This window comes from Rhipicephalus microplus, chromosome 1 (genome assembly GCF_043290135.1).
Source record: "Rhipicephalus microplus isolate Deutch F79 chromosome 1, USDA_Rmic, whole genome shotgun sequence".
NCBI classification, from domain to species: domain Eukaryota; kingdom Metazoa; phylum Arthropoda; class Arachnida; order Ixodida; family Ixodidae; genus Rhipicephalus; species Rhipicephalus microplus.
The window spans coordinates 76,188,531-76,214,524 of record NC_134700.1 but is presented as its reverse complement, the minus strand read 5'-3'; the positions used below and the strand labels follow the sequence as shown (position 1 = coordinate 76,214,524).

The window sequence follows — 25,994 nt, the reverse complement described above, 5'->3', positions numbered from 1 at the left end:
GAAACAAACACGGAAACCACAAGTGATGTTAACCGGACATGATGTCTGTCTCATAGGTTTACGTATGTGATGTTTATTGCTTTGTTAGAAAACTATATAACCAGCGCTGCACTCACAATTGAAGTTGCACCGAACTTGTGCCTGCATAGTGTTTTTTCCTAATGCAGTATCAACAACTGGTGTAGCTCCGTGGTAGCATACTGGAGTGCCTTGCAGAATGCTTTGGTTCGACTCCTGTTGAGATCCTGATTTTTTTTATCTTTACATTCAACGGTTCAACGTAGCCGATATCAGTTTATTCTGATGCTCTCACATTTAAGTTACTAATATCTTTTCTCACCAATCCTGGGTAAATATAAAACTGTCAACACCTGTGGGCTATACCTGCATACCGCGGCCCACGGTATACAGCTAGGAATAAAGGGAAATGAGGCAGACAGCCTTGCCAAAAAAGCATTGAATGAAAAACGAGATTGAGCAATTCCTATGTCTGGAATGGACATTCGACATTTTATAACGCAAGGATCTAATCTTTGTTCTATAGACGAGTGGTTTGTGAGACCTAAATCAATGGAATCAGTACTTTATGAAGTTGAACTGCTCAGAAAATTTTCAATAGGGACAGATCTCCCACGACATTTAGAGACATTAATCCACAGACTTTGGCTGGAAGTAGGATACGCAGCTTCCTGCACAAAATACATCAATCCAACTCACCGGAATGCCATTGTGTTCATGCAGAAGAAAATTTTTGCCATATTCTTTTGAAGTGCATAAAGTATGCGAATTAAAGAGAAAAAGTAAAGAACAAACTAGCAAGTTTGGACAGCCGGCCCCTCACATTAAAGAAAAAAGGCGAACATATTCCTAACAGACTTCTTAGTAGAGACCGGGCTGGATTAGCACCTGTGATACACAGCCAGAGGTTGACATACATAAAATTACATGCTAGTGCATATACTGAGAGTTGAAACAGGAAGGTGGGCATGTGAACATTTTATGAGAGTGTGAACTGCTGCAAGCAAACTGTACATTGGCATGATTTTTCAACTAGTTTCAGTGTGCTATTATGGGTTTTTTTTTTCTGACTTCATATTTGAGTACCATTCAGCATTACTATTTTTTTTTTTTCGCTGGAAAGCTTATTGATAAGGATAGCCGAGGCAGTGTGGACTTCAACCTCTAAACAGCAAAACAAAACATGGTATGAGCTACACGCGACTAGAGGAAAGAGTTTGAAGATGTATGCGGCAACATAATAATGATATTCATGCGATGACCAGACAGTTCTCAAACTCTCTTACCCACCCATACCAACTTTGGTCTACAACAAGTTAAAGAGGCGATGACGACAGAACCCAGACATATGTGGCTAGATAGATAAGTAGATAGGCTCAAAAAGCCTGTAGTTCGCAAATTTAAAACACATTTTTGCCTACTCGAGGCTTTTTATAACTCAACTTTGTCAAAGTTCAAGAGTACACTATAAGATATCAAGAGAGCTATCTTGCACAAAATTTGTGATAGAATAGAATAAAATGCTATTAGAGGACGCGAGGGAGCAAACATCACGCCACAGGGGTTTGGTCGAGGCTACAATGATCTGACGCCACAACATTGAAAGAAGTAGTGCTGTCAATTATTTTGGCAAAGAATTGGCACAGAAGGAATGAAGACACAGAATGATCTTGAATGATATAGATTAGATTTAAACATGAGCACTTGGGCCGCAGAATCAAATTAACTAGCTTTTAGTCTAGTTTACTCCAGTGCTGTGCTAATGATTCATGCGGCGGTGCTCCCAGCGAATGTGTCGTGAGATTGTGAAAACACATAGCAATTTATCAACCAGTAACAAAAATGAATTTTTAAAGTCAGCATACTATTCAGCTTCCAGCCTTGAAAAACGATGCCCTCCAGTATTGATGTTCACTCAAGATAATTCTAGTATATTCATGCATTCAGTACATGTCTGCATTCTCTTAGCAGATGACCAAGATGTCATTGTGTTCTTTCAGGGTGCTCGGTTTGCCCTTCGCATGTTGGCAATTTGCCCCCCCCCCCTCCTCTTGTGACCTACCATTGCATTCTATCACAGACTGCATACAGGATAACACCCCAGCTATATTCAAGTAAATGCGATATTTACAAATGTTAAAGTCAAATCAAGATTACCTGCTTTATCGATGTCACAAGGGTCTAATTTCTCACGAAGAAGGATGTGGATTGCTTCTGAGAGCAATGACAAGTGCCTCCAATATTCAGGCTGCAGGATACCATGAAGGCAAGAGAGTGCATAGAATAATATCCATTGCCTCCACTCAGATGCCTTCCAGTGGCCACAATCTTTCAGTGGTCGTCGCAGCCTGGTCACGCAGTGTGGGGGCTTTATGGCAAGCAGACGTGACTCTAGCTTGGCCAAAATTGAAGGTGCACCTGTAAACAGAAATATAGTGGTGTAAATAACCAACCAAAAAAAAAACAGTGACTGAACACCATGTCGTAACAAGAAACTAATTTACTATTTACCTGTCTGCAGCTGCATTTGCCACCCCGCAGGGGCGCCTGCGCAAGTAGGCGTTTGGTGTGTAGCGACACCACGGACCCGAGCTAACGGGGGAGTTTTGACTCCCTCCCACGTCTAGCCGTGCGTGGCTTTGCCGTGTCCGGGGAAAAGGGGATCCTGGGGGTTGAGCTGACGCTGGGTGATTGGACCTTTAAGGCCCCCCGGCAGAGACAACACACTCCTTTGGCCCCGGCTTCATGTAGACGGCACCCCTGGGCTGACCCACCCAGGGGAAATCCGGCAGTCGCCTTTTACTATCTCTCTCTCCCTACATCTTCGTCTTTATCTCTCACTATTTATCTGTCCTGTCTTCTACCCTCTTCTGTCTCCTTCCAAACTTCCTGGCGGCTAGGGTTAACCCTGTGCAAGTAGCCCACCTTGGTCTAGGCGGATTGGGTTATAGTAGCGTTGTACGGCTGGCGTCTGCAGGTTTTAGCATCCGCAAACTTGTAGCGTCCCCTCGTTGGGCTCCGTGGTGGGTAACCGCCAATGCTTCTGAAGAAAATTAAACTGGCATGCATAGAGCGTTTCTCTTGTTAAGTGATCGTACCGCCTTAAAGCGCGTACGCACCGAAGACTTAGGATTTTTCAACCGATCAAGTGAGAACTTCCCCCATTTTCATGTTATACATAGTGAGATAAGCAGCAAGCAAGCCAGAACTGTATCCCCCTTTGTAGTAGCCACATGTCTCACAGAAACTCTTGGAGCCGGAAACAAAGTTACCAAAATGGCCAGCGGAGACCTCCTCCTTGAAGTTCGAGAAAAAGAACAGTTTGAAAAGCTACAGAATCTTTCAACTTTTGGTGACACTCCCATCACTGTAACGCCACACAGATCTATGAACACAACCCGTGGAGTAGTATCTGATGCTGATTTGCTCGGCTTGACTGAAGAGGAACTTCTGGAGGGGTGGAAGAGTCGGAATGTGACCAATGTACAAACGATCACCATTAGAAGAGACAACAACGTAACACCAACAAAACACCTAATACTCACGTTCGCTTCCACTAATCTGCCAGAAAGTATTCAAACAGGGTACACTAAGACGTCGATCAGACCATACATACCTAACCCACGCCGTTGTTTTAAATGCCAGAAGTATGGCCAGGGCTCACAAAGCTGTCGTGGTCACCAAACTTGTGCACAAAGTGGAGTGTCAGGCCACAATTCTGACAATTGCGAAGAACCATCACACTGTGTGAACGGTGGCAGAAATCATGCCGCATACTCACGGTCTTGCTCATTTTGCAAAAAAGAAAAAGAAATCATCACATTGAAAATTAAAGAAAATATCACATTCAAGGAAGCAAGACGAAGAGTGTCGCCATTTTATGGCGCTACATATGCTGATGCGGCGTGTCATGGGGCAACGCAGCACCAGCCCTCCCCACTCTTTCGGCCAGCGCAGAGCGAGCCGTCGGCTGTGGCGCCTGCCCCCAAGGCTGCAGTAGTTCAATCTACTCCGCCTCCTAGCGAATTGAGTTCGGAGACTCCAGGGTCCTCTGGTCTCAAGGCCTCCCCTCACCAGGCGAGGCCTAAAATTCGAACCACCAGCTCGCATGTGCGGGCACCCAGTGCCTCTGAGGAGGCAATGGACACAACGGTACCCTTGGTACCAAAACTGCAGCGCGGCTTCTTGGAGCGCGCCAAGAAAAATAAAAAACCAATAACGGCGCCGAATGACCGTCCTGCCACCTGAATTAAGGAGCTAACTCCAACACAGGATACTCTTTGTACACACAGCAGTATCTCTCTTGTTTAAATATGCAGACAGAAATATTACAGTGGAACATCCGAGGCCTTCTTCGAAACCTCGATTACTTACAAGAACTCCTCCATGAACACAATCCAAGAGTGCTGTGTGTACAAGATACACGCTTAAAACAAACAATACAAACTTTTTACGTAACTACGTAATCTTCCGAAAGGATAGAGATGATGCCATGCCACCATTCGGTGGTGTAGCGGTCATAGTTAGTCAAGGTATAGCATGCACACAATTACTCTTAAAACTTCCCTCGAGGCGGTGGCTGTTCGAGCAGTTATTCTAAACAAACTTGTCACTGTCTGCTTTTTGTACATACCTCCGCACCACCGTCTTGAAAAACTTCAATTCCAGTCTTTAATAGACGAACTACCTGAACCTTATCTGGTCCTTGGGGACCTGAACGCACATAATCGTCTGTGGGGTGACTCTCGCTGTGATGCACGAGGTCGTCTCATTGAACAATTCCTCATTTCATCAGATACTTGTCTGTTGAATAGGAAATAGGCAACATACTATAACCTTGCCAACAAAACTAACTCTTTCATAGATCTCAGTATCGCATCTCCTTCACTTGTACCATTACTTCAGTCGAAAGTCATAAATAATCCATATGGAAGTGACCATTTTCCTTTAGTCTTGAGTACACCAATAATATATGAATGCTTTCCACATGTTCCCAAAAGGCTGGTAAACAAAGCCGACTGGGAACAATTTCAAAAGATTACTCACTTAAGTTCGACTGACATATGAAGCTGTGCAGTACTTCACAGCTTTTCTTACTGACGCAGCAGCCAAGTGCATTCCACAAACATCTGGACTGCCCGGCAAACGATACGTCCCTTGGTGGAACACTGAGTGTCAGAACGCGTCAAAGGAACATAACAGGGCATGGAGGTTGCTGCGGGACTTGCCGACAGCGGACAACCTTGAGAGCTTCAAGAAAATAAAATCTCGAGGCAGGAGAACGCGTCGGCAGGCCAGAAGAGAAAGCTGGCACAAGTTTTTATCAGGGATAAATTCATATACACAAGAGGCTAAAGTCTGGAACATGATTCGTAGGGTAGTAGGAAGACAAGTACACTCACTCCCACTCGTAAACACACAGGGTGACAGCCTGGAAGATCAGGCGAACTTCCTTGGTGCACACTACGAGCAAGTGTCTAGCTCGTCACACTATACTGAAGCTTTCCAAAGATATAAAGGAAAGATAGAAAAACAGAAACTAGAATACAAGTGTACAAATCACGAGGCATACAACCAACCTTTCAACTTAGCTGAGCTACAAACATCACTAAACTCTTGCAGTAATTCTGCCCCAGGCTACGACCATGTCCCGTATGAAATGTTGAAAAACCTGCCGCTCAAAACGCGAAAAACTCTACCCTCTCTATACAATGCTATCTGGCTTTCTGGCACCATTCCTGCTTCCTGGAAAGAGGCTATTGTTATCCCTATTTTGAAACAGGGCAAGGACCCTTCCTCAGTTTCAAGTTATAGGCCCATTGCACTAACCAGCTGCCTTTGTAAACTTTTTGAAAAAATGATAAACCGCCGACTTTTACATTTCCTTGAAACACACAATCTGCTTGACCAATACCAATGTGGGTTTCGAGAGGGTAGATCCACCACCAACCATCTGGTGCGTATCGAGTCACAGATCCGAGACGCTTTCGTCCACAAACAATACTTCCTCTCTGTGCTTCTCGTTATCGAGAAGGCTTCAACACAACATGGCGTTTTGGCATGTTAAGAGACTTGTCTCACCTGGGTATGCACGATAGAATGCTTTCCATAATGGAGAGTTACTTGTCCAATTGGAAATTTCGTGTCCGTGTGGGCAGTATTCTCTCCCAAACTATTGTGCAAGAAACGGTAGTAACGCAAGGTGGTGTACTTAGTTGTACACTTTTTATTATCAAAATGAATTCCTTGCACCTGTCCATCCCCTGCAACATGTTTTATTCCACATATGTCGATGGCGTCCAGCTTGGCTTTAAGTCATGCAACCTAGCAATGTGTGAGCGGCAGGTTCAGTTAGGTTTAAACAAGGTCTCTAAATGGACAGAGGAAAACGGATTCCGGCTGAACCCAGAAAAAAGCACCTGTGTCTTGTTCTTCCGAAAGAGAGGCGTGCACTCGGAACCTGACATTGAACTGAACGGTCAACGTCTGTCTGTCAATGTGGAGCATAAATTCTTAGGCTTAATCTTGGACAACCAGTTGACCTTCATACCGCACATCAACTATTTAAAAACAAAATGTTTAAAAGCCATTAATGATATAATAGTGTTGTCACGTACTATTTTATTTATTTTTTATTTATCACATACTGCGGACCAAGTATGGTCCATGCAGGAGAGGGCAATACAGTTCAAAATTCTTCTACATACATACACTTCCGCTGCAGTATACATTCACTGCAGAACAAAATTCATGTACATTAAAAATTCCTGTTAAACAAGGGACAAATACAGGCAAAGAAGCAGACTTAAGCGACAAGAAAAGGGTATAGTTTCATCTCGGCGTGTTGAGCATAGGGGAATCATGGGGCAGAGCATTCCAATCAGAGACAGTTCTCGGGAAAAATGAATACTTGTAAATGTTAGTGCGTGCAAATATAGGTGTAATGCTACGACTATGTTTATGACGTGAAGACCTGGTTGTGTCCTGTGTTATGAAATCTGGTGCATGCAATCCTGATCTGGAAAAGTATAAAAGGCGGAAAAAGTTAAGCCGTGCAGTTTTCCTTCGATCGGCCAAAAGTTGGAGGTTCGCATCCTGCAACAGGGCTGACGGCGAATCGCGACATCTATACCGGTTGTATATAAATCGAGCAGCTAATCGTTGTATTTTTTCTATTTTCTATATATTACCAGCTGTGTGGGGGTCCCACACAATGCTGGCATATTCAAGAGAAGGACGAACTATGACTTTATAGGCTCTAAGTTTTAGTGAACTAGAAGAACGACCCAATTTATATTTTAGAAAGCCTAATTTTCTCCTGGCAGCAGAACATATACCATCAATATGTGCTGTCCAGCTAAGCTTCGATGTAATCGTTACGCCCAAGTATTTGAATTCTTCTACTTGCCTGATAGCGTATCCACCTACATTATAACTAAACTCCAGTTTTCGGATTTTGTTACTCAGACATAAATATGCAGTTTTCTCAAAATTAATTACCATTTCCCACTTTTTACACCATTCTTTTATGTAGATTAAGTTCTCACACAAGTAATGCTGGTCAGAGATAGAATTTATGGTATTAAAAATTATGCAATCGTCTGCAAATAACTTAACAGACACGCCAGGTCGGATGGCTTGAACTAAATCGTTAATATAAATATTAAATAGTATAGGCCCGAGAACTGACCCTTGCGGGACTCCAGATAACACCCCCAAATAACCAGAGGTGAAACCGTTTATATCTACGTACTGTTTTCTGTTCGTTAAATATGCTATGACCCAGTTAATTATTTCTGGAGGAATGCCAATATCCTTCATTTTATCTATTAGCTTGATATGCGGGACCTTGTCAAAGGCCTTGGAAAAGTCCATAAATATGACATCAACCTGTCCAGACTTGTCCAGAACTTTGGAGAACTCGTTAACAGTTGCTAATAATTGTGTGGTGGTAGATAATCCCCGTCGGAAGCCATGTTGCGTGCTGTGAATTACTTTGTTTTGTTCAAGAAAAGTATTTAAATATTTCGCTATAATATGTTCTAGTAATTTGCAACAAATACAGGTAAGGGAGATTGGTCGATAATTGCTGACTAATAATCTGTTACCTTTCTTAAATACCGGAATTACACGTGCTAGCAGCCAATCGTCGGGCACTGAACTAGTTTTAATCGAAACATCAAATATTATTACTAGGAATCTAGCTATAATTTCAGCATACCTCTTTAGAAAAACAGCTGGGATACCGTCAGGGCCGGTCGATTTTTTTACGTCTAGCCGCAATAATAGTTCTGTCACCCCTTCCAAGGATATATTTATTAGGCTTGAAGGACCTGGCACCGTCATAATACTCAAGTTTTGTGGTCTTGAGAAAACGCTCTGAAAGTAGGAATTAAATGCGTTTGCTATTTCGCTTTTATTTGTGACAGCGGTTTCTCCGTTCATTATTTCATCAGGGATACGGTTGTCTTTGTTTTGTAAGAACTGGTAAAATTTTCGTGGACTCTCTGCCGCAAAGCGGCCTAGTGTCTCGGTGTAATAATGTTCCCTAGCCTCCTTCAACTTGGATGCTAAAGTATCACTTAGATCGTGCAGAACTACATCATTAGCTATTTTTTGCTTTCTTCGCCTTTTAATTCTGCGTTTTAGGTGAATTAGATCTCACGTTATCCAGGGGTTTGTACGGCCAACTTTTTTAAGTTTATCTGGAATGAAATTGCGAATGCAGAAGTGGCAATAAAATTTGAATCGTGTCCATAGCAAGTTAACACTGCCGTCGCAAAATGATAGCAAAGCTTTTTCTAGGTAGTGAACAATCTGGAAATCGTCTGCAGCAGAATACTGTTTTACAACTACGGGCTCAGGTCTAGATGACCTTGTTCTACGAGGTAAAGAACAATTGAAATTGACCAATTTGTGATCAGAAATGCCATCTAAAACTGTTGCCATACAGGATTCAAAACTTGTGGAACAGAAAACGAGATCTAGTATTGAAGAAGCTGAACTTGTCACGCGCGTAGGATCAAGGACTGTTTGCGTAAGGGAGTAAGCAAGCGACATGTCTAGTAATATTTCAGCACTCTGCACATCAATAGAACCACATTTCATTGATTCCCAATGCATGCCTGGCATATTAAAATCACCTGCAATAATGATGTATTGATTTTGGTATTTTTCTAAGTGCTCGTACAGGTCTATCAAGAAAGCCGGTGGGGCGCCAGGGGGCCTATAGACTCCTGCAATAATAATAGGGTTACCAGCAACTACAGCTTTACAAAAAACACTTTCGTGGCAGCTATTAATATCAGGCAAGGAAACGGACGATACCTCGCGTTTAACATGGATAGCAACTCCGCCCCCTCTTGTTTGACGATCTTTGCGATAACATGAGTATGAAGGAGGAAATATGCAATTATCTGGAATTTGAGGGTGCAACCATGTCTCCGATATTACTGCTACGTGTGGGTCGTAAGAAAGCAAAAGGTGCTCGAGTTGCTCTTGTTTGTTGCATACACTTTGAGCATTCAGGCACAGCAATCGGAAAGTCTTTTGCGCATGCTCAGTTTTATTTTGGGTTTGTCATTTTTCCGCGCGGGAAGACTTACGTAGAAACACCCTGCGACCAGCTGTGTCGTCCCACCCACAAACGTCATCGTTTAGAAACAACTTGTCATGCACCAATTGCATCTTATCACCAGTACGCTTGTCCTGTAATCCAGATTGCCACAACTTATTTCTTATGCGCTGTGTGGCTTGAGAATAATCGTGGGAGATCGACACTTCAGAACCTTTGAGCTTTGGGCAGTTCCTGAACAATTCCATTTTTTCGTTGTAGTCGTACAGCCGGAGGATAACTGGCCTGTGGCGGTCTTTTTGCAGCCTTCCTATTCGGTGAATTCGTTCTACAGACCTGACGGAAACACCAAGTGTTTCGCCGAAAACCTTATGCAAAACCTTATCCTCTAGATCATGCCTTGTTTCTTTTAGTTCCTCAGGAATTCCGAAGACGACTACATTGTTTGTGCGTGAACGATTTTCATAATCGTTCAGTCTCCGGTCCTGCCCAGCCAAAGCCTTCTCCAACCGCTGTACTGTTCCTTCCAGTTTCTGTATCTTTTCTTCATTTTCCTTCGATATTTTCAGAACCTCGTCTAGTTTTGACAGCTTCGCATTTACCTCAGAAAGTGTGGCATCGCGCTTTGTGTCCGCTTCCTTTAGCTCTTTTAACTGAAGCATAATATCCTTGAACGTTTGTTCTATCTCGGGACCAGGGTTACTTTCCACATCGCCACATAACAGGAGCAGAAAAACAGACCAGCAATCTATGACAACATGAATACATCTTTGAGGGCACGGCAGCACTATAATAGTGTATGAACTTGAACGAAATCCAGAAAGCGTGTTGTAAAAACTGACCTGCACAACAAGCCAAGCAGAATCAAACATGCTGCTCCGATGAGTGCCGCCGTGCCCTCTGAGAAGACAGGGCTCGACCGGAGACTTTATATCCTGTATGGTCGACGTCACCGAGTGGTCACTACCCTACTGTCACTACCCCACTACGTGGGGTAGTGACAGGCAATGTCTCATGAACCTGTTTAGAAGCTTAATTCACACCCGCTTAGATTATGGGGCCGTTGTTTATCACTCTGCGACTCACAGTGCTTTGAAGATGCTGGACCCCGTGCACTATTTGGGCATCCGCCTTTCTACGGGTGCTTTTCGAACCAGCCCCGTAGAAAGCCTTTAGGTTGAGTCAAATGAGTGGTCGCTTCATCTGCAGAGAACTTGCATGTCCTTTGTTTATTTTCTTAAGGTGAAAGCAGACAAGAAGCACCCCTCATACTCTACTATTATTGATTTGTCGAGCTCTATTCTGTTTCAAAACAGGCCTTCGATGAGGCAGCCCTTCTCAGTTCGCCTGAAGGGTCTAGCTGAGGACACTGGAGTGTCACTTGAACACAGTTTAAGGGCTCCTGTAGCATACCCGCCACCGTGACAGTGGCAGACTATAGATTGCGATGTGTCTTTCCTAGAAGTTACTAAACATGCGCCTATAGCCCATATCCGAACATACTTCCTTGAACTTCAACACAAATACACACGTCCCGAGTTCTTTACAGATGCCTCTAAGTCCAACTCCTCTGTGTCCTACGCTGCTGTTGGCGCTTCCTTTTCGGATGCTGGCCCTCTACATCCAGGCACAAGTATCTTCACAGCGGAAGCTTACGCGATACTTGTGGCAGCTAAACACATCAAACAATTACAAATACAAAAAGCAGTAATTTATACAGACTCCCTCAGTGTGGTAACGGCTCTGCACAGTCTTAAAAATAAAAAAAACCCTGTCCTCGTCTCACTTTACTCCATTTTATGCCCACACTACACACTCAACCAACATGTTGTAGTGTGCTGGGTGCCAGGGCACCGTGAGATTCAAGGCAACGTTATGGCGGATCAGCTTGCTGCATCCGTCCACGAGAGCACCGCCACTACACCCATATCAATTCCGGCCCTTGATCTTAAGCCGTCTCTCAAACGAATGCTCAGGGACTACTGGCAGAGCAAGTGGGATAGACACACACAAAACAAGCTACACGTTATCAAGCCACACCTTGGCCATTGGCCACCAGTATCAAAATCACGTCTAACAGAGGTAACACTAACAAGACTCAGGATAGGACACACATACACGACACACACACATCTTTTGTCCGGTGGCGCTCCACCACTGTGTGATAAATGTGGTGAGTCATTAACAGTTCTTCACGTTTTAATCCAATGTAAACGGTTAGACACTCTAGGAAGACAACACTTTCCATTACCCTACCGACAACATATACCTTTACACCCCGCACTGTTTGTCGGTAGGGAACCACTTTTCACCTATAAATCATTGCTAGCTTTTTAAGAGATGTCGGTTTTTACCATGTAATGTACCCAGGCACTGCGAAGCGTGACCTCTTAAGAGAGGTTGCTGCTGCAGTGACTACATTTAAAAGCACTTGCCTCGCAGCCCTTGGGCACAAGGGCACTGATGAGACACTTGTGCTAGTGCCAAATATTTTTACATGTTTTTATTTTCAAAACCTTTGTCCCCCTTTTTACTATGCATATCAAGCCACTGTCATGATCTTAATACTTATGTTTTTACCCGCATTATCGCGAGGAATTTTAAGGCCCCTATACAGCCATGCAACATATCATTGTCTGCATCTCTACTCATCGAAATGGCGCTCTTTGGCCAACAATTGGCCCTTGCGCCACAAAGCGCCACACATCATCAGCTCCATTTGCCAAATGTGACTAGACATTGTGCTTACATTGAAGTAGACAGCGCATACCAGCTTGACATTAAGGTTACTTGTGAGCATGATTTCATGCAATACTAATGTAGTAGATTGTAGCAGATGGCTGGATGTGAACTTTCTCTGTGAATTAAATTTTTAACTACGTCACCACATTGTGTGTTACAATAAAAAAATGTCACAATTCTGGGTGCTTCCACCCCATTTGGACCACCTAGCGGCACCTTATCCAAGGTTCAACTGTAAAGGAAAGCATGCTTAGAGGCTGCTGCAGAGCTCTCAAAATGTCGCCCCTCTTCCACAGGCCCGTAAAAAAGTCATGTCCCAATATTATAACACTGTGCTGAAATACATGTGATTGTACTGGCAAGACAGCAATGTACCACTTCATGGTTTCATGTAAAAAAAAGCATATGGGGCAAATAGAACATTGTGGACTGGGAATTGACAATAAAGTTACTGACAATATCTTGGTTTGTTGGAAACCACTTATGGCTTTATGGATTCTTTATAGATTCATGGATTAGACAACTTTGTTGTGTGTTTAGTTATATCTAATGCGCTGCGGGTTTCTCAAAGAGCACAGAGTACTTTCAAAGGCAAGAACTTTAATAGATTAGGTACATATGAAAAATTAACCAATGCTTAATTTGTGTACCACCCTTAGTGTTATGGATACTCAAATTAAGGGGCAGGAATAATCTTATTGATATAATGTTGAACAGTGTATAGGGCTGGGTATGCATAGGCCAGAGAGGGTGCTGTACTAACGATCCACTTACACAGTATGTTTATTCATTGCAATCTAGAGCAGGAAGCAACTTCATCACATCATGTGTGAATAGTAGCAACTCACCCTTTAGTGATATCCCCATCCTTTGGCACAACCATGAAAGGCTCTGGTTAGCAGCTAAAGGGGTGAGAATTGCACATGTCACCTCTTAAACTACTAGATAAGAAGATCCAATACACAATTATCGTCAGTCACTTTAATTATCACCTCATTATGGGTTATGTGTATTTGATTTCTTAACCTTACTGCCATATATATATGCACCGATTCGTCAGTACATAATAAGTTTTAGTGAGTACAATACCTCATTTTTCCCTTTGTTTATTCAATGCTAGTGTCTTCATTCTAATTTCAAGAGCTTGCTTAATGTAGAATATACCAATTTTTCAATGATATAATAATGAAATTAATATTATGAAGAGTTCCTTTGATCCTCCTCATGGTTCATTTGCACACCGAGACAAAGGTATATCTGAATAGCTATGGGTAAGATGCAGCCGTGCCCAACAAATTGGAACTTCAGAGTTACATGCCGTTGTAGCAGTGTTCTGTTTTGTCTACAAGTAATCACTGCATACTGCACATTTTTCATGACTACTATAAAAAGGTCTGAAATTTTGGCAGTGATGTTGCACTGCAAGCAATGTAGTCAGATTTCCAAATGGCCCCTGAATGAATGAGCAAACAGAAACAAAGTGCATATTACTTCAACGTGCCAGATAAAAATATTGCTCCATTGTGCTACATTACCAACATAGAAGCGCTCATGAGATTTTGAAGAAGACAGGATGGTCTCTGTCAGCTGTTTGGCAACACCTTGAAGAACACAATGCATTTACTCCACACTCTGACCATTCACGAGGTCCAAGCCTAGAAAAAAAAATTGTGCGACTTAATCCGATTAGCAACAAAATCAACAACAACAAAAAAACATCGACAGTATAATAAAAATTAAAAAATAATAAAAGTCGAGTAGTCGTTAAGTTGGTGGAATATCTAATGATAACCATGACCCGAGAAAGCTAAAAAACTTCAGTTTTTGATGTCTTGCGCACTATAAAAAAAATTGTCCCTACTGGGCAGACAGTTCCAATCCAGTATTTCAAGTACCCTGAACATGAAAAATAAAGAGGAGTGACTTAATATTGAAGAATTTAAAAAACCATGAACTGGCGAAATAACATTCAGCTACTTGACAGAAGTGTATGCGTGTTAATATCGCCTTTAGAAGGTGCCATGTCGCACTTTGGAAGGTGCACGTTGTCGAGAGTCCCCTGGTCAACAAAATGCTACTGCTTGCCATAAAAATCTATGTTCTCAAAACAACCATGGTTACCAAGTTCCTCTGCAACAAGAGCCAATAAGAATGGCATGTATTTGCCGCAGGCCTGCAGCCAGGCATTTTTTCAGGAGGAGCGGGGGGTGGCACTTGCTTAAACATTGAAAAGCACCCTCTTTAACTAGTCATTTTGATGAAATCTACACAACCATCAGAACTTCTGGGAAGGCACTGTCCCCAGACAGTTCCTGGCTTCATCACAACTTTGTCGCTTCAAAATCTTTCAATTTTATCGTTAACATGCTCTTTTTTCTAAATGCAATTTTTCGCAACTCTTTCAGTTTGACCATTTAATCTTTAGTACTGTAGTACTTTTCATGCTTGCATTTGACTCAAATATTTTGTTTTCTCATCATATGAGAAATGCCAATATTACTCTTAAAATTTGATATGCCATGGTATGATGGTCAAGCAACCAGTTAACAAGGTAGAGACATTCTAAGACTACTCATTAACTTTTAAGCAAGTTTTCAACATTGTGCTACTTATACAAAGAAATCTGAGTGCCTAATGACCTATAATTATGAAAGTTTAGTGATAAAAGCAGATTACATGCAAGAAGGCTGACATGTTAAAACCATGATACAGAATCGAAAACATACAACTCAATATAATAACTGATCAATCAAATATGCACAAAAGATTATGTAAACTCCTGGAGTTTTTTTCCTCTTGGTTTGTATATTCAAAAATATGCATTCGACAGCATGTAAGAGCATATCTATCAGTTCTATTTATTCTAAATTCACCATACTCTGTGCTCCATGATGTAGGAACTAAAGCAAGTGTTAGCATATGTGAACAAAATGGTAATAATAATTGTCGTAGTGGAACACTACCATCCCAGGCTGCAACAGTGACAGGGGACACGATTTCTCCACTGTAATTATATGGCTTTTAGTGCTCGCATAAAGGAGTACTGTCACAATTTTGAAGTGCAGTAACATGGACGCTTTTGGTTTCCTTGGCATGTATTGTCAACGCTCTCCACGCACTGCAGCTGGAAAACACGTATAATTATTCAAGTTTGATATATAAAGCTTTCGTCTCCCAGCATTTGCAAGGCAGCTTCACTACATGAACAGTCCTAGAACGTTTCAAGCCAGCTCACTTGGTTTGCAAAATCTGGTTCCTGCATGCAGTCTAAATCAGAGAAATTACTGTTACAGGCACTGCACGACAGTGCACTAATCATGAACGACGTTTTACTGACATCAAAGGACAACAGGTGCATATTTCGTGGGTTAAAATCTGCCTGTGACGTCACGGGCACACTTGACACATCACTATGAAACTGCCCTCTCCAAACCGAAACTGCTGGTGTAAAGGAAGCAGTATTAAAAATATATGCAATGCATTCCCTAGACACTGTAACACTCTTTTCTGGGTTCTCGATCCTTGAGCTTTCATCTAGAGCAAAAAGCTGAATTTTTTTTAAAATTCATGTCAGTACTCTTTAAAAGGAGCTATCCTGGTCATATTTGGGTGCAAACAGAGATGTAATATTTATTTCCAACATATTGTTTTCAACAAGTTTTTTTTTTAATGTGACAGTTCGGTAGCTAAGCATAGAAACAATTCACACTGAGCCTTTCATTACCTTTCAAATTGAGCAATGCAGATGGTCCCTTCACGCCTTTGATTATGTCTTTGTAATGAAGTGCCAGCTTCATATCTCTCTTGAGAATCTCAGTTGTCCTCATTTCAGGAGGCTCGTTTGTCACGTATCTCATGCTCCCTATAAAATAATAAACATGAAGAGGAACATTGCATAAGTCAACAAGCTTCCCAAAACAAAAAAGGAATTGATCAAGAGCTCAATGTCTTTGTTATGAAATACAATGAAATAAATAGGTAGTGAGACCACTGAAAGTTTAGGTTTATTATTTGTCGTTAACTGTAATGTGGTGATTATGATATAAATGTGAAATTCATTTGTATGAAACGACAACTTGTTGCTGGTAGGTACTGAACCTACAACCTACGGATACTGCACCGTATGCTATACCAAATGTGATACAGTGGTGGTCGTCTTCCTGTTCACTCTATTGGGTATTTTCTTTCATGTAACTATGCCAGTTATAGCCAGCCTTGCGTGTAGCCATAACATGTGCTCTTCTTTGTCTGCTGGTGCCATGTAATGCATGATTTTATTACAAACTGCCAGCTGACCAACAATACATTGCGTACTTCCAGAAGGCATGTAGCCTACTCACCCAAGACGCTGGCTCCGAATGAACAAAAGTGGGATTTATCAAGGGCCAATTCTCTTTCATCAGCTTTATTGTCTGTTAAGAAACTCTAGTTGAATTCCACTTCCTTCTTTCATTCACAGCTAGGGGTATAGTTCGGGCAGACTTGATGCCTCCAGGCAGTATAACAGGCTAACTGCAAATTCGGAAAAAGATCAGATGACACGTGATGGCCGCTGACAAGAAAAAGTCACCTGCTGTCAAGGCTGCGAGCAGTGCTGGCTACCCTCCCACGATTACATCCAAGGAAATGCCCAATAGAGTGGATGGGATGACGACCACCACTGTAAGTGACACAGTGACGTGACAGCATCAGGCGCAGTAGCTGAAGGTTGCAGGTTTGGTCCCTATTACCTGCAAGTTGCGTTTTCGACCTCTTCGCATTTATATGGTAGTTACTATAACTGAGTCCCCCGAAACAAGATAATCCCATATACCTTCTTTTGCTTCATTAATTGTTGGTTTCACCCCCCAACAGAGTTTATTTTTTCTCTCAGTAAAAATAATACCTGGCATTCAAGGTTCCAAAACCACTACATTATGAGGGACGTCCTAGTGGAAAGCTTCAGAAATTTTTGACTATCTGGTGTTCTGTATAGTGTACTAACATTGCACAGTACACAGGCTTCTACCATTTTTTCACCTCCACTAAACTTTTTTGCTCAGTTAGTTAAGACGAAGTAATCGATACAGTGCTCACCTTCGACATGTTCACCCCTAATAAGGCACCATGGGCATCCAAAGTATTCGTTGAAGGGCACCATGTTTTGAACAGCTGCCCTCGCAGGCGCGTCCACAGAGCAGCACAACACAAAAGGACGTGACAAGTGAACCTTGTTGTTATGAGCCCACCGGACTGCCTTGGCATTGTTCACTCCACGGACAAACTTGTCAAGAAAAAGTTGCATATTTGGATGAGTCTTCCCAAACCACAGTCCTGCAAGGACTGGATGATTCAGCCGCAGGTGTGGTAGAAGCTCATTAACAATGAATTGTAGGGGCCACACAGATGTCTTGGAGGATTTAAACACTGGGCTACCATCAGTGTTAATGGTCAAGGTCAAATCATCATTCCCCATGTGTCTTGCTTTTTGTAGGTCATGATAACACTGAGCATTTGTGATGTCAGTTATTGTTGTCTGAGGTTGTCGTGCTTTTGCCAAATTTGGTTCCAACTCTGATTTTGTTTTTTTGAGCAGAGAGCTGAGCTGCATGTGCAGATCGAGGATTATGAAAAAAGAGCCTCTCTCTGTTAATGACTGAAGGCTTTCAGTACGCTGGCAAAGAGCGCACTTTGCCACCTTGCCTTCTGTTGTCATCTCATTGCTGCATGTTTCGCAGACGTAGAAGTATTGCAAAACTTCTTCTGTCTCTCTCATCCAGTTTCCGGAACATGTAATCACTCCGCGGTAAAACAGTGGCACCAAAGAGAAAGTTGATGAGCTTAGTCAGGTCGCCGAGTGCTGTCCAAATCAGTCCGTGGGAAATGGCATATGCCATGACCGCTGCGATTACACCGGCTTTGGTTACTTGGGAGCCAGGCAAGGTTTCCTGGCTGAAGCCAGAAATTTGAGGCAAAAAATCCTGCTCATGCTAAGGTCTGTCCTCCCCGTCATCATCCAAAAAACTGTAGTATACGTGCCCTTCGTCATTAGTAGAGTACGCACTGCTGTCACTGCCACAGTCGTCATCACTGTGTACGCTGGAATCGGGCACTTCTCCGCCACCATCGTCGTCACTGTGCACAATACTAGGCGCCGTTGCGTCTACCGAGTGTTATATTCAGTTTCGGTTTTTACTTTGTGTTCTTTCACCCCCAGGGGACGCGTCTGTCTTTTATGTATATATTCGATGTGTTGCATACAATAAACTTCTTTTTGTGCGGTGGTGCTGCCGGTGCTTCTTACGTCTTTCGCAAACACCACATTGGCGACGAGGGTGGGACAAACACGTCAAGCTACCTTCAGCATCGAGTGTCGTCCGGGTCCGCCCCGCCATGAGTTTCTCCAGCCTTGCTCCGCCGCCGCCGTTCCTCCCGACGCCCGGCCGGCCGTCACTTCCATGGGAGGAGTGGGAGCAGACCTTAACAGTCTACTTTCTAGCGTCCGGAGCAGCTGAGTTCCCACCAGCGCGACGCAAGGCCATTCTTCTGCATTGTTTGGGGGCGGAAGGGCAGCGTGTTTACCGGACTTTACCTGCAGGGTCAAATGCCGCAGCACCAGCAAGCGCCGCAGCACCGGAAGTACAAAAGAAGCCTCCCGCGGTCGCTACTGACGAGTACGAGGCTGCACTCATCGCCTTACGGCAGCAGTTTTCTACGTCGGGTAACGTCGTCGTCGAGCGTCATCGTTTCCACCGCCGCAGCCAACACGCAGGCGAGTCCGTTCATGACTTTGTTGCTGCTTTACGGGAGCTCGTTTCGCATTGTTCGTTCGCTTCAAAAGATGATGCTCTGCGAGACCGATTTGTTGCCGGCGTTGTTTCCAACCGCGTACGTGAACGGTTGCTGCTCGAGGGTTCCTCCCTTTCGTTCGAGAGCGCAGTGCGGATCGCTCTTCAGTTTGAGCAAGCAGCTGAAGAGCTGAAGGAATTTTCTGCTTCGGTCGAGCCTGTTTCTGTACGGCGTCGTTCCCAGTATTCGCATTCTTCACGAAAATTCAATTTCCAGCCAAAACCGCATTTTCAGCAAAACTCTCCAAGCGCTAGCAGTTTGCGTGCGCCGCAGGGGCCCCGCCCCCCTTGGCAAGACAGAGATAGCCGGTCCGTTTCACCACACTGTTTCCAATGCGGCTCGCGGAATCACCGCGCATCAGCGTCACAGTGCCCTGCGCAGGGAAAGAAGTTTGTTTTGCGGTATCAAGGGACACTTTCAGAAAGTATGCAACCGCAAACGTCAAATGCAAGGCAGGATTCGTGAAGTTGGCATCGATGACGATGCTTTGTCAGGGGGAAGTTCTGAGCAAGTTTTGACTGTGCAGCATCCCGCTTGCAGCGCAATTTACATACAAGTACGTGTAGCGGATGTCAAGTTGTCATTCCTTGTTGACTCAGGGTTGTCTGTTTCAATCCTATCAGAGCAAGAATTTCGCCAACATTTTCAAAGCGGTCTGCTCCTCCCAGCTCCGCATGTCACTTCGTTTGTCTATTCGAAGCGGCCAATTTCCGTGCTAGGCTGTTTCCAGGCAGACGTTCAGTTTAAAGGGCGCTCTGCACCACTTCTTTTCTACATCGTTCGCCATGGAACTTGTCTGATAGGCCTTGACGGCATTAAGGCCTTAAATCTTCGAATACAGGGCTCCACTCTTGAGTGCCTGCACACGTCCGTTGCCCCGCCGCCACGTGTTAATGACCCGACACCTTGTCACATTCCGATGCAGTCAATAGAGCAACCCAGGCAAGCAAACCTTCCGCCAGCCTTGGAACACGACTTCGGTTCACTTTTCAGTCTCGAGTTGGGTCTTGCTAAGCGGTTCACGCATCGTGTCAAGATTCGGCAAGGCGTGCAGCCGGTATCTTCGAAGCTGCGCCGTCTTCCATATTCACTTCGGGAGCCAGTGTCAAATGAACTTCACAGGTAGCTGTGCCTTGACATCATCGAACGCATCGATGCTTCTGAATGGGTTTCGCCCATTGTTGTCGTTGACAAGAAAGACGGCACCATCAGAATTTGTGTTGACCTCCGGGAGCCTAACAAGGCTATTGTACCAGACAGCTTCCCGTTGCCTCATACAGAGGAACTCCTTCATGCCTTGGTAGGCGCGACACACTTCTCAAAACTTGACTTGGCTTCTGCCTACCATCAGGTTCTTTTGCACCCTGACAGCAGGGACCTGACAGCCTTCATCACGCATGAAGGACTTTTTCGGTTCCAGAGAGTTTGCTTTGGGTTAGCTTCTGCCCCAGCGGCATTTCAGAAGATGATGGCCACAATTCTGGATGGCTGCCCTGGTGTGTTGTTCTACATTGATGACGTCATAGTCTTTGGGAAAAGTGCAGAAGAACATCTTTTGAACCTAACAAAGGTCTTGCAGAAAGTCAAGCACGGAGGCCTAAAATTGAACGACAAATGCCTTTTCGACGTTCCAGAACTTTCTTTCCTAGGGCATAAGGTCACTGCACAAGGTATCTCGCCGCTTCCAGAGAAAGTAGACTCGGTAGTTAACAACACTCCAGTGCCAACAGATGTTGCTGCCCTCCGTTCATTCCTGGGTCTTGTAGAATACTATTCCAAGTTTGTTCCCCGCTTGGCCCAGGTGGTCGAGCCTATGCGCGTTCGGCTTCGCGAGAATGAGCCATTCATCTGGTCAGCCGAAGCAGACAGCAGTTTCCGGAGGGTCAAGGAAATGCTTTCTTCAAGTACAGTTCTCCACATGTTCGATCCATCACTTCCAGTCATCGTGTCGACCGACGCTTCTGACTGTAGGCTGGGAGCCGTTCTGCAGCAGCAAAATGGCCATGAGCTCCGCACAGTGGCTTTCGCGTCTCGTACCTTGTCACCAGTGGAAAGAAAGTACTCGGTCGGCGAACGCGAAGCGTTGGCATGCATTTGGGCGTGCGAACGATGGCACACTTACCTTTGGGGTCGCCATTTCAAGATTCGAACGGACCATCAGGCGTTGGTATCGTTGCTGTCTTCGCAAGGACGTGGCAGAAGGCCACTTCGAATTGCACGCTGGAATGCGCGACTCCTATGCTACAATTTCACTGTCGAGTACTGCAAGGGGTCCACCAACACGGTGGCAGATGCTCTTTCTCGGCTGCCAGCTCCTGCCGCGCAGGCACAGCTGGCCAAGGATGAAGAAATTGTGTCGTTGGTCGAGTCGGCTTGCGTGACGAAGGAATAATTCAAGCAAGCCGTCCTCAACGATGGTTGTCTGCCAACGGTCAAGTCGTTCGTGCTCGGTTCTTGGCCACCACAAAAGTCCATACCAGAGGAGGCAAAACCTTTCTACTCTGTGCGCGAAGAACTTTCTGTTGTTGATGACCTTCTACTGCGCGCAGAACGCCTCGTTGTTCCGTCCTCTCTCAAGGCTCAGTTCATCGCTGTTGTCCACGAGGCACATCTGGGCATCACGCGCACAAAGGCGCGACTTCGTGAGCTATTCTGGTGGCCACGGATGGACAAGCAAGCTGAATCTGCCGTGAAACACTGTCACATCTGCCTGGAGGCAGATAAGTCTGCCAAAACATCGCCAGCGCCATTGCAGCCTATTGACTGTCCTGAAAGGCCATGGCAGAAACTGGGCCTAGACATTGTTGGCTCATTGGAACATGCACCTCACAATAGCCAATTTGCTATAACACTGGTCGATTACCATTCCAAATGGCCAGAGATATATTTCTGCAGCGAAGTGGCCACAAGCACCGTGAAAGACTTCTTAACCAGTGTTTTTGCCCGTGAAGGATACCTGGAAGAGATTGTTTGCGACAATGGGCCGCAGTTCACTTCACGTGAGTTTGCAACCTTTCTTCAAAACCGAGCCGTCAAGCTGTCTCATTCGTCTGTATATTACCCCCAGGCGAATGGGCAAGTCGAGAGGTTCAATCGAACTCTGAAGAACTTCATCCAGGTTTCGCTCCTCGAAAGGAGACCTATCCGACAAGCAGTTACGGACTACCTCTCTATTTACCGCTGTACTCCACAGGCTACCACTGGAGTTGCCCCAGCAGTTCTGCTGCATGGGCGAATGCCCCGAACCAGATTGGATGTTGTGGGGTTTTCGGCACCAGCGTTTGCAAAAGACCCAGCAAAGGAACTGGCGCGACTGTGCCAAAGGGTCCGGCTTCAACAGCGAAGCAGTAAGGAGTACACGGACCGCAGGAGAGCTGCTAAGGAGCCAAAGATAGCTGTGGGTGATTTCGTTCGTATCAAGAAGCCGTCCGTTCGCTTCAAGGGGGATCGCTCTTTTTCCTCGCCAACTGAGGTGCTGGGGAAGAGGGGACCTGCCTCTTTCTGACTTGCAGGCGGCCGCACATGGAACGCCTCCAAGCTTTCCCGGGTTCCTGAGAGGGGCACGAGTCCACCATACCAACGTTCGGAGCTACCTGCGCCACAGCTTCTGGTTCAAGTGCCGCAGCCTGCCCTGCCGCCGCCGCCTTCTCCCGGGTCGCAGCCGCCGCCTCCTGGCGTACCGCAGTCGCCTGCTCCTGATCCTCAGTTGCCTGTACCGGAGCCTGCCATGCTGCCGCCGCCTTCTCCTGGGTCGCAATCGCGGTCTCCTGGCGTACTACAGAGCTCTACAAGCTCATTACCATCTCCGGCCGTGCAGCATCCCCATCGGCCGTCCCGAGAGCGCCGGCCACCGGTCTGGCTCAAGGACTATCAGACCCACTAGTTGCCTGTGTGTATAGCACAGTGTGTATGTAGTGTAAATATGTATGTGTATATAGCGTGTAAAATGTACAGTGCATGCATCCCGCAGGGGCGCCTGCGCAAGTAGGCGTTTGGTGTGTAGCGACACCACGGACCCGAGCTAACGGGGGAGTTTTGACTCCCTCCCACGCCTAGCCGTGCGTGGCTTTGCCGTGTCCGGGGAAAAGGGGATCCTGGGGGTTGAGCCGACGCTGGGTGATTGGACCTTTAAGGCCCCCCGGCAGAGGCAACACACCCCTTTGGCCCCGGCTTCACGTAGACGGCACCCCTGGGCTGACCCATCCAGGGGAAATCGGCAGTCGCCTTTTCCTATCTCTCTCTTACTACATCTTCGTCTGTATCTCTCTCTTTTTATCTGTCCTGTCATCTTCTCTTTTCCGTTTACTTCCGAATTTCCTGGCGGCAAGGGTTAACCCTGTGTAGTTACCCAACCTTGGGTAGTTATATTCGGTTATAGCGGCGATGCATGGCTGGCGTCTCCAAGTGTTCACTAGTCAACCTTGTAGCGTCCCCTTGTTGGGCTCGGTGGTGGGTGGCCACCATCGCCGCCGAACTTTATAGTATTTTTATGGCAAAAGCTTTTCCCCTCCTTCCTGATCGCTCCCTAAAAAGGTGGCGCACCGATGATACTTTCCTGCTAAACACACCAAAGCCGACATTCCCAAAGTACCATGTAATCCACAGTCAAAACGAAAACAAGACAGTCCGAGCCATTTCACCTTTCCTCGTTTCCAAAACTCTCACAGAAGCAATAGGCCCAGGTTATAAAGTGACAAAGATGGGAAGTGGCGATCTTCTTTTGGAGGTACGTGACAAAGCCCAGTATGAAAAGCTGTCTAAGCTTGTAGCCTTTGGGGAAACCCCTGTTTCGGTGGGCCCACACAGGTCCATGAACACTGTCCGTGGCGTAGTTTCTGATGATGACCTTACTGAGCTTTCTGAAAGTGAGCTGCTCGAAGGTTGGCAGGACCAGAACGTGGTCAAAGTCCAACGAATAACAATAAGGCGCAACAACAAACTGACCCCTACAAAACACGTAATAATTACCTTCGTAACAAGTGACCTACCAGAATCAATCGAAACCAGCTATTGTAAGCTTCGTGTAAGACCATACATTCCCAACCCTCGTCGATGTTTCAAGTGCCAACGTTTCGGTCATGGATCGCAGAGTTGCAGAGGGCGTGCCACTTGCGCAAAGTGCGCATCCATTCAACACATATCAGACAACTGCACCTCAGAAACATCTCATTGTTCGAACTGTGAAGGAGATCACGCTGCCTACTCACGATCATGCCCCGCATGGAAAAAAGAAAAACAAATAGTAGAACTCAAGGTTAAATTCAATCTCACATTCCAAGAAGCACGCCAACGTTTCGCAATACACAACCCATCTTATCCCTCCTTTGCAGATGTGACACGCCGGGGTGCCGCGCCACATGCCTCGGCACCCGCGAATGTCACACAGTGTGTGGCCGCGGTCGTGCCGCCAGCGCCCCCGGCTGGAGCAGCCTGTACTGCTCCGCCACCTGACAAACAGGGCCGGCAGACCCCGGTGTCTGCCGAACCTGGGACCACTGCAGGCGCAGTTAGGTCCAAAAGTTCAGTGAATGTGCCTGCCCAGCAGGCACCATCCACCACCTCACAAGAGGTGATGGATACAAGTCCCACTCCTCCGGCGCCTCAGACGCCGAAGGATAGGCGCAACTCCTTAGAGCGCGCCAAAAAAGAAAAACCTCGAATTACGGGGCCCTCAAAAGGCCCTGTAAACTAACGCAACAGCCCTGTACACACAGCACCACACTACATTAAAATGACACAAATACTACAGTGGAACGTCAGAGGACTGTTGAGAAACCTTGACGATATCCATGAACTTTTACACAAACATACACCTAAGGTGCTGTGCGTACAAGAGACACACCTGAAACCTAAACACACCAACTTTTTACGTCATTACGTTATCTTTCGGAAAGACCGGAATGATGCCATAGTGCCATCCGGTGGTGTTGCCATTATAGTCAATCAAGGGATTGCATGCACACACCTACCACTACAAACATCCCTTGAGGCGGTGGCTGTTCGAGCAGTTCTTTTGAATAAGCTCGTCACCATCTGCTCTCTCTACATACCTCCGCAACACCGTCTTGAAAAGCATGAATTCGAGTCCCTCATAGAGGAACTTCCAGAACCTTATATTCTCCTGGGAGATTTCAATGCACATAGCAATCTATGGGGTGACTCCCGCTGCGATGCTCGAGGTCGCCTGATTGAACAGGTCCTGTTTTCTTCCGGTGCGTGCCTGCTGAATCGGAAAGAGCCAACATATTACAACATCGCTAACAATACGTACTCAGCAATAGACCTCAGCATAATATCCCCATCACTCCTGCCTCTACTTAAATGGGAAGTCATTAATGATCCATATGGTAGTGACCATTTTCCTATCGTTATTAGCACATCAATAACAAATACATGTCCTGCACAAGTTCCCAAATGGCTCACCGACAAAGCCAATTGGGAAAAGTTTCAAAAAATGACTTTATTATCTTGGACTGACATGGCGACATTGAGCATAGAGGATGCTGTATGCTACTTCACAGCTTTCTTGGTTGATACAGCAACAAAATGTATTCCCCAAACATGTGGACCGTCAAGCAAACGACGAGTACCATGGTGGAATAATGAGTGCCGTGATGCTCGAAAAAAACAAAATAAGGCATGGAGGTTGCTTAGATACTCACCCACAGCCGAGAATCTTGTAAACTTTAAAAACGTCAAGTCGCAAGCAAGGAGGACACGCCGACAGGCGAAAAGAGAAAGTTGGCACAAATTTGTGTCGGGCATTAACTCATACACAGATGAGTCGAGAGTCTGGAGTATGGTTGGTAATGTGGCAGGACGAGGAGCACAT

At 45.2% G+C, this 25,994-nt stretch overlaps 1 protein-coding gene and 2 pseudogenes across 3 annotated transcripts in view; 2 read left to right on the top strand and 1 right to left on the bottom strand.

The window, feature by feature from the left end:
• The window catches only part of LOC119178684 (uncharacterized), a 176,825-nt gene that overhangs the window by 117,361 nt on the left and 33,470 nt on the right, over positions 1-25,994 (top strand). The gene's annotated exons all lie outside the window — the stretch shown is intronic.
• Positions 1,359-18,087, bottom strand: LOC142777345 (uncharacterized; annotated as a pseudogene).
• Positions 17,880-24,422, top strand: LOC142777378 (uncharacterized; annotated as a pseudogene).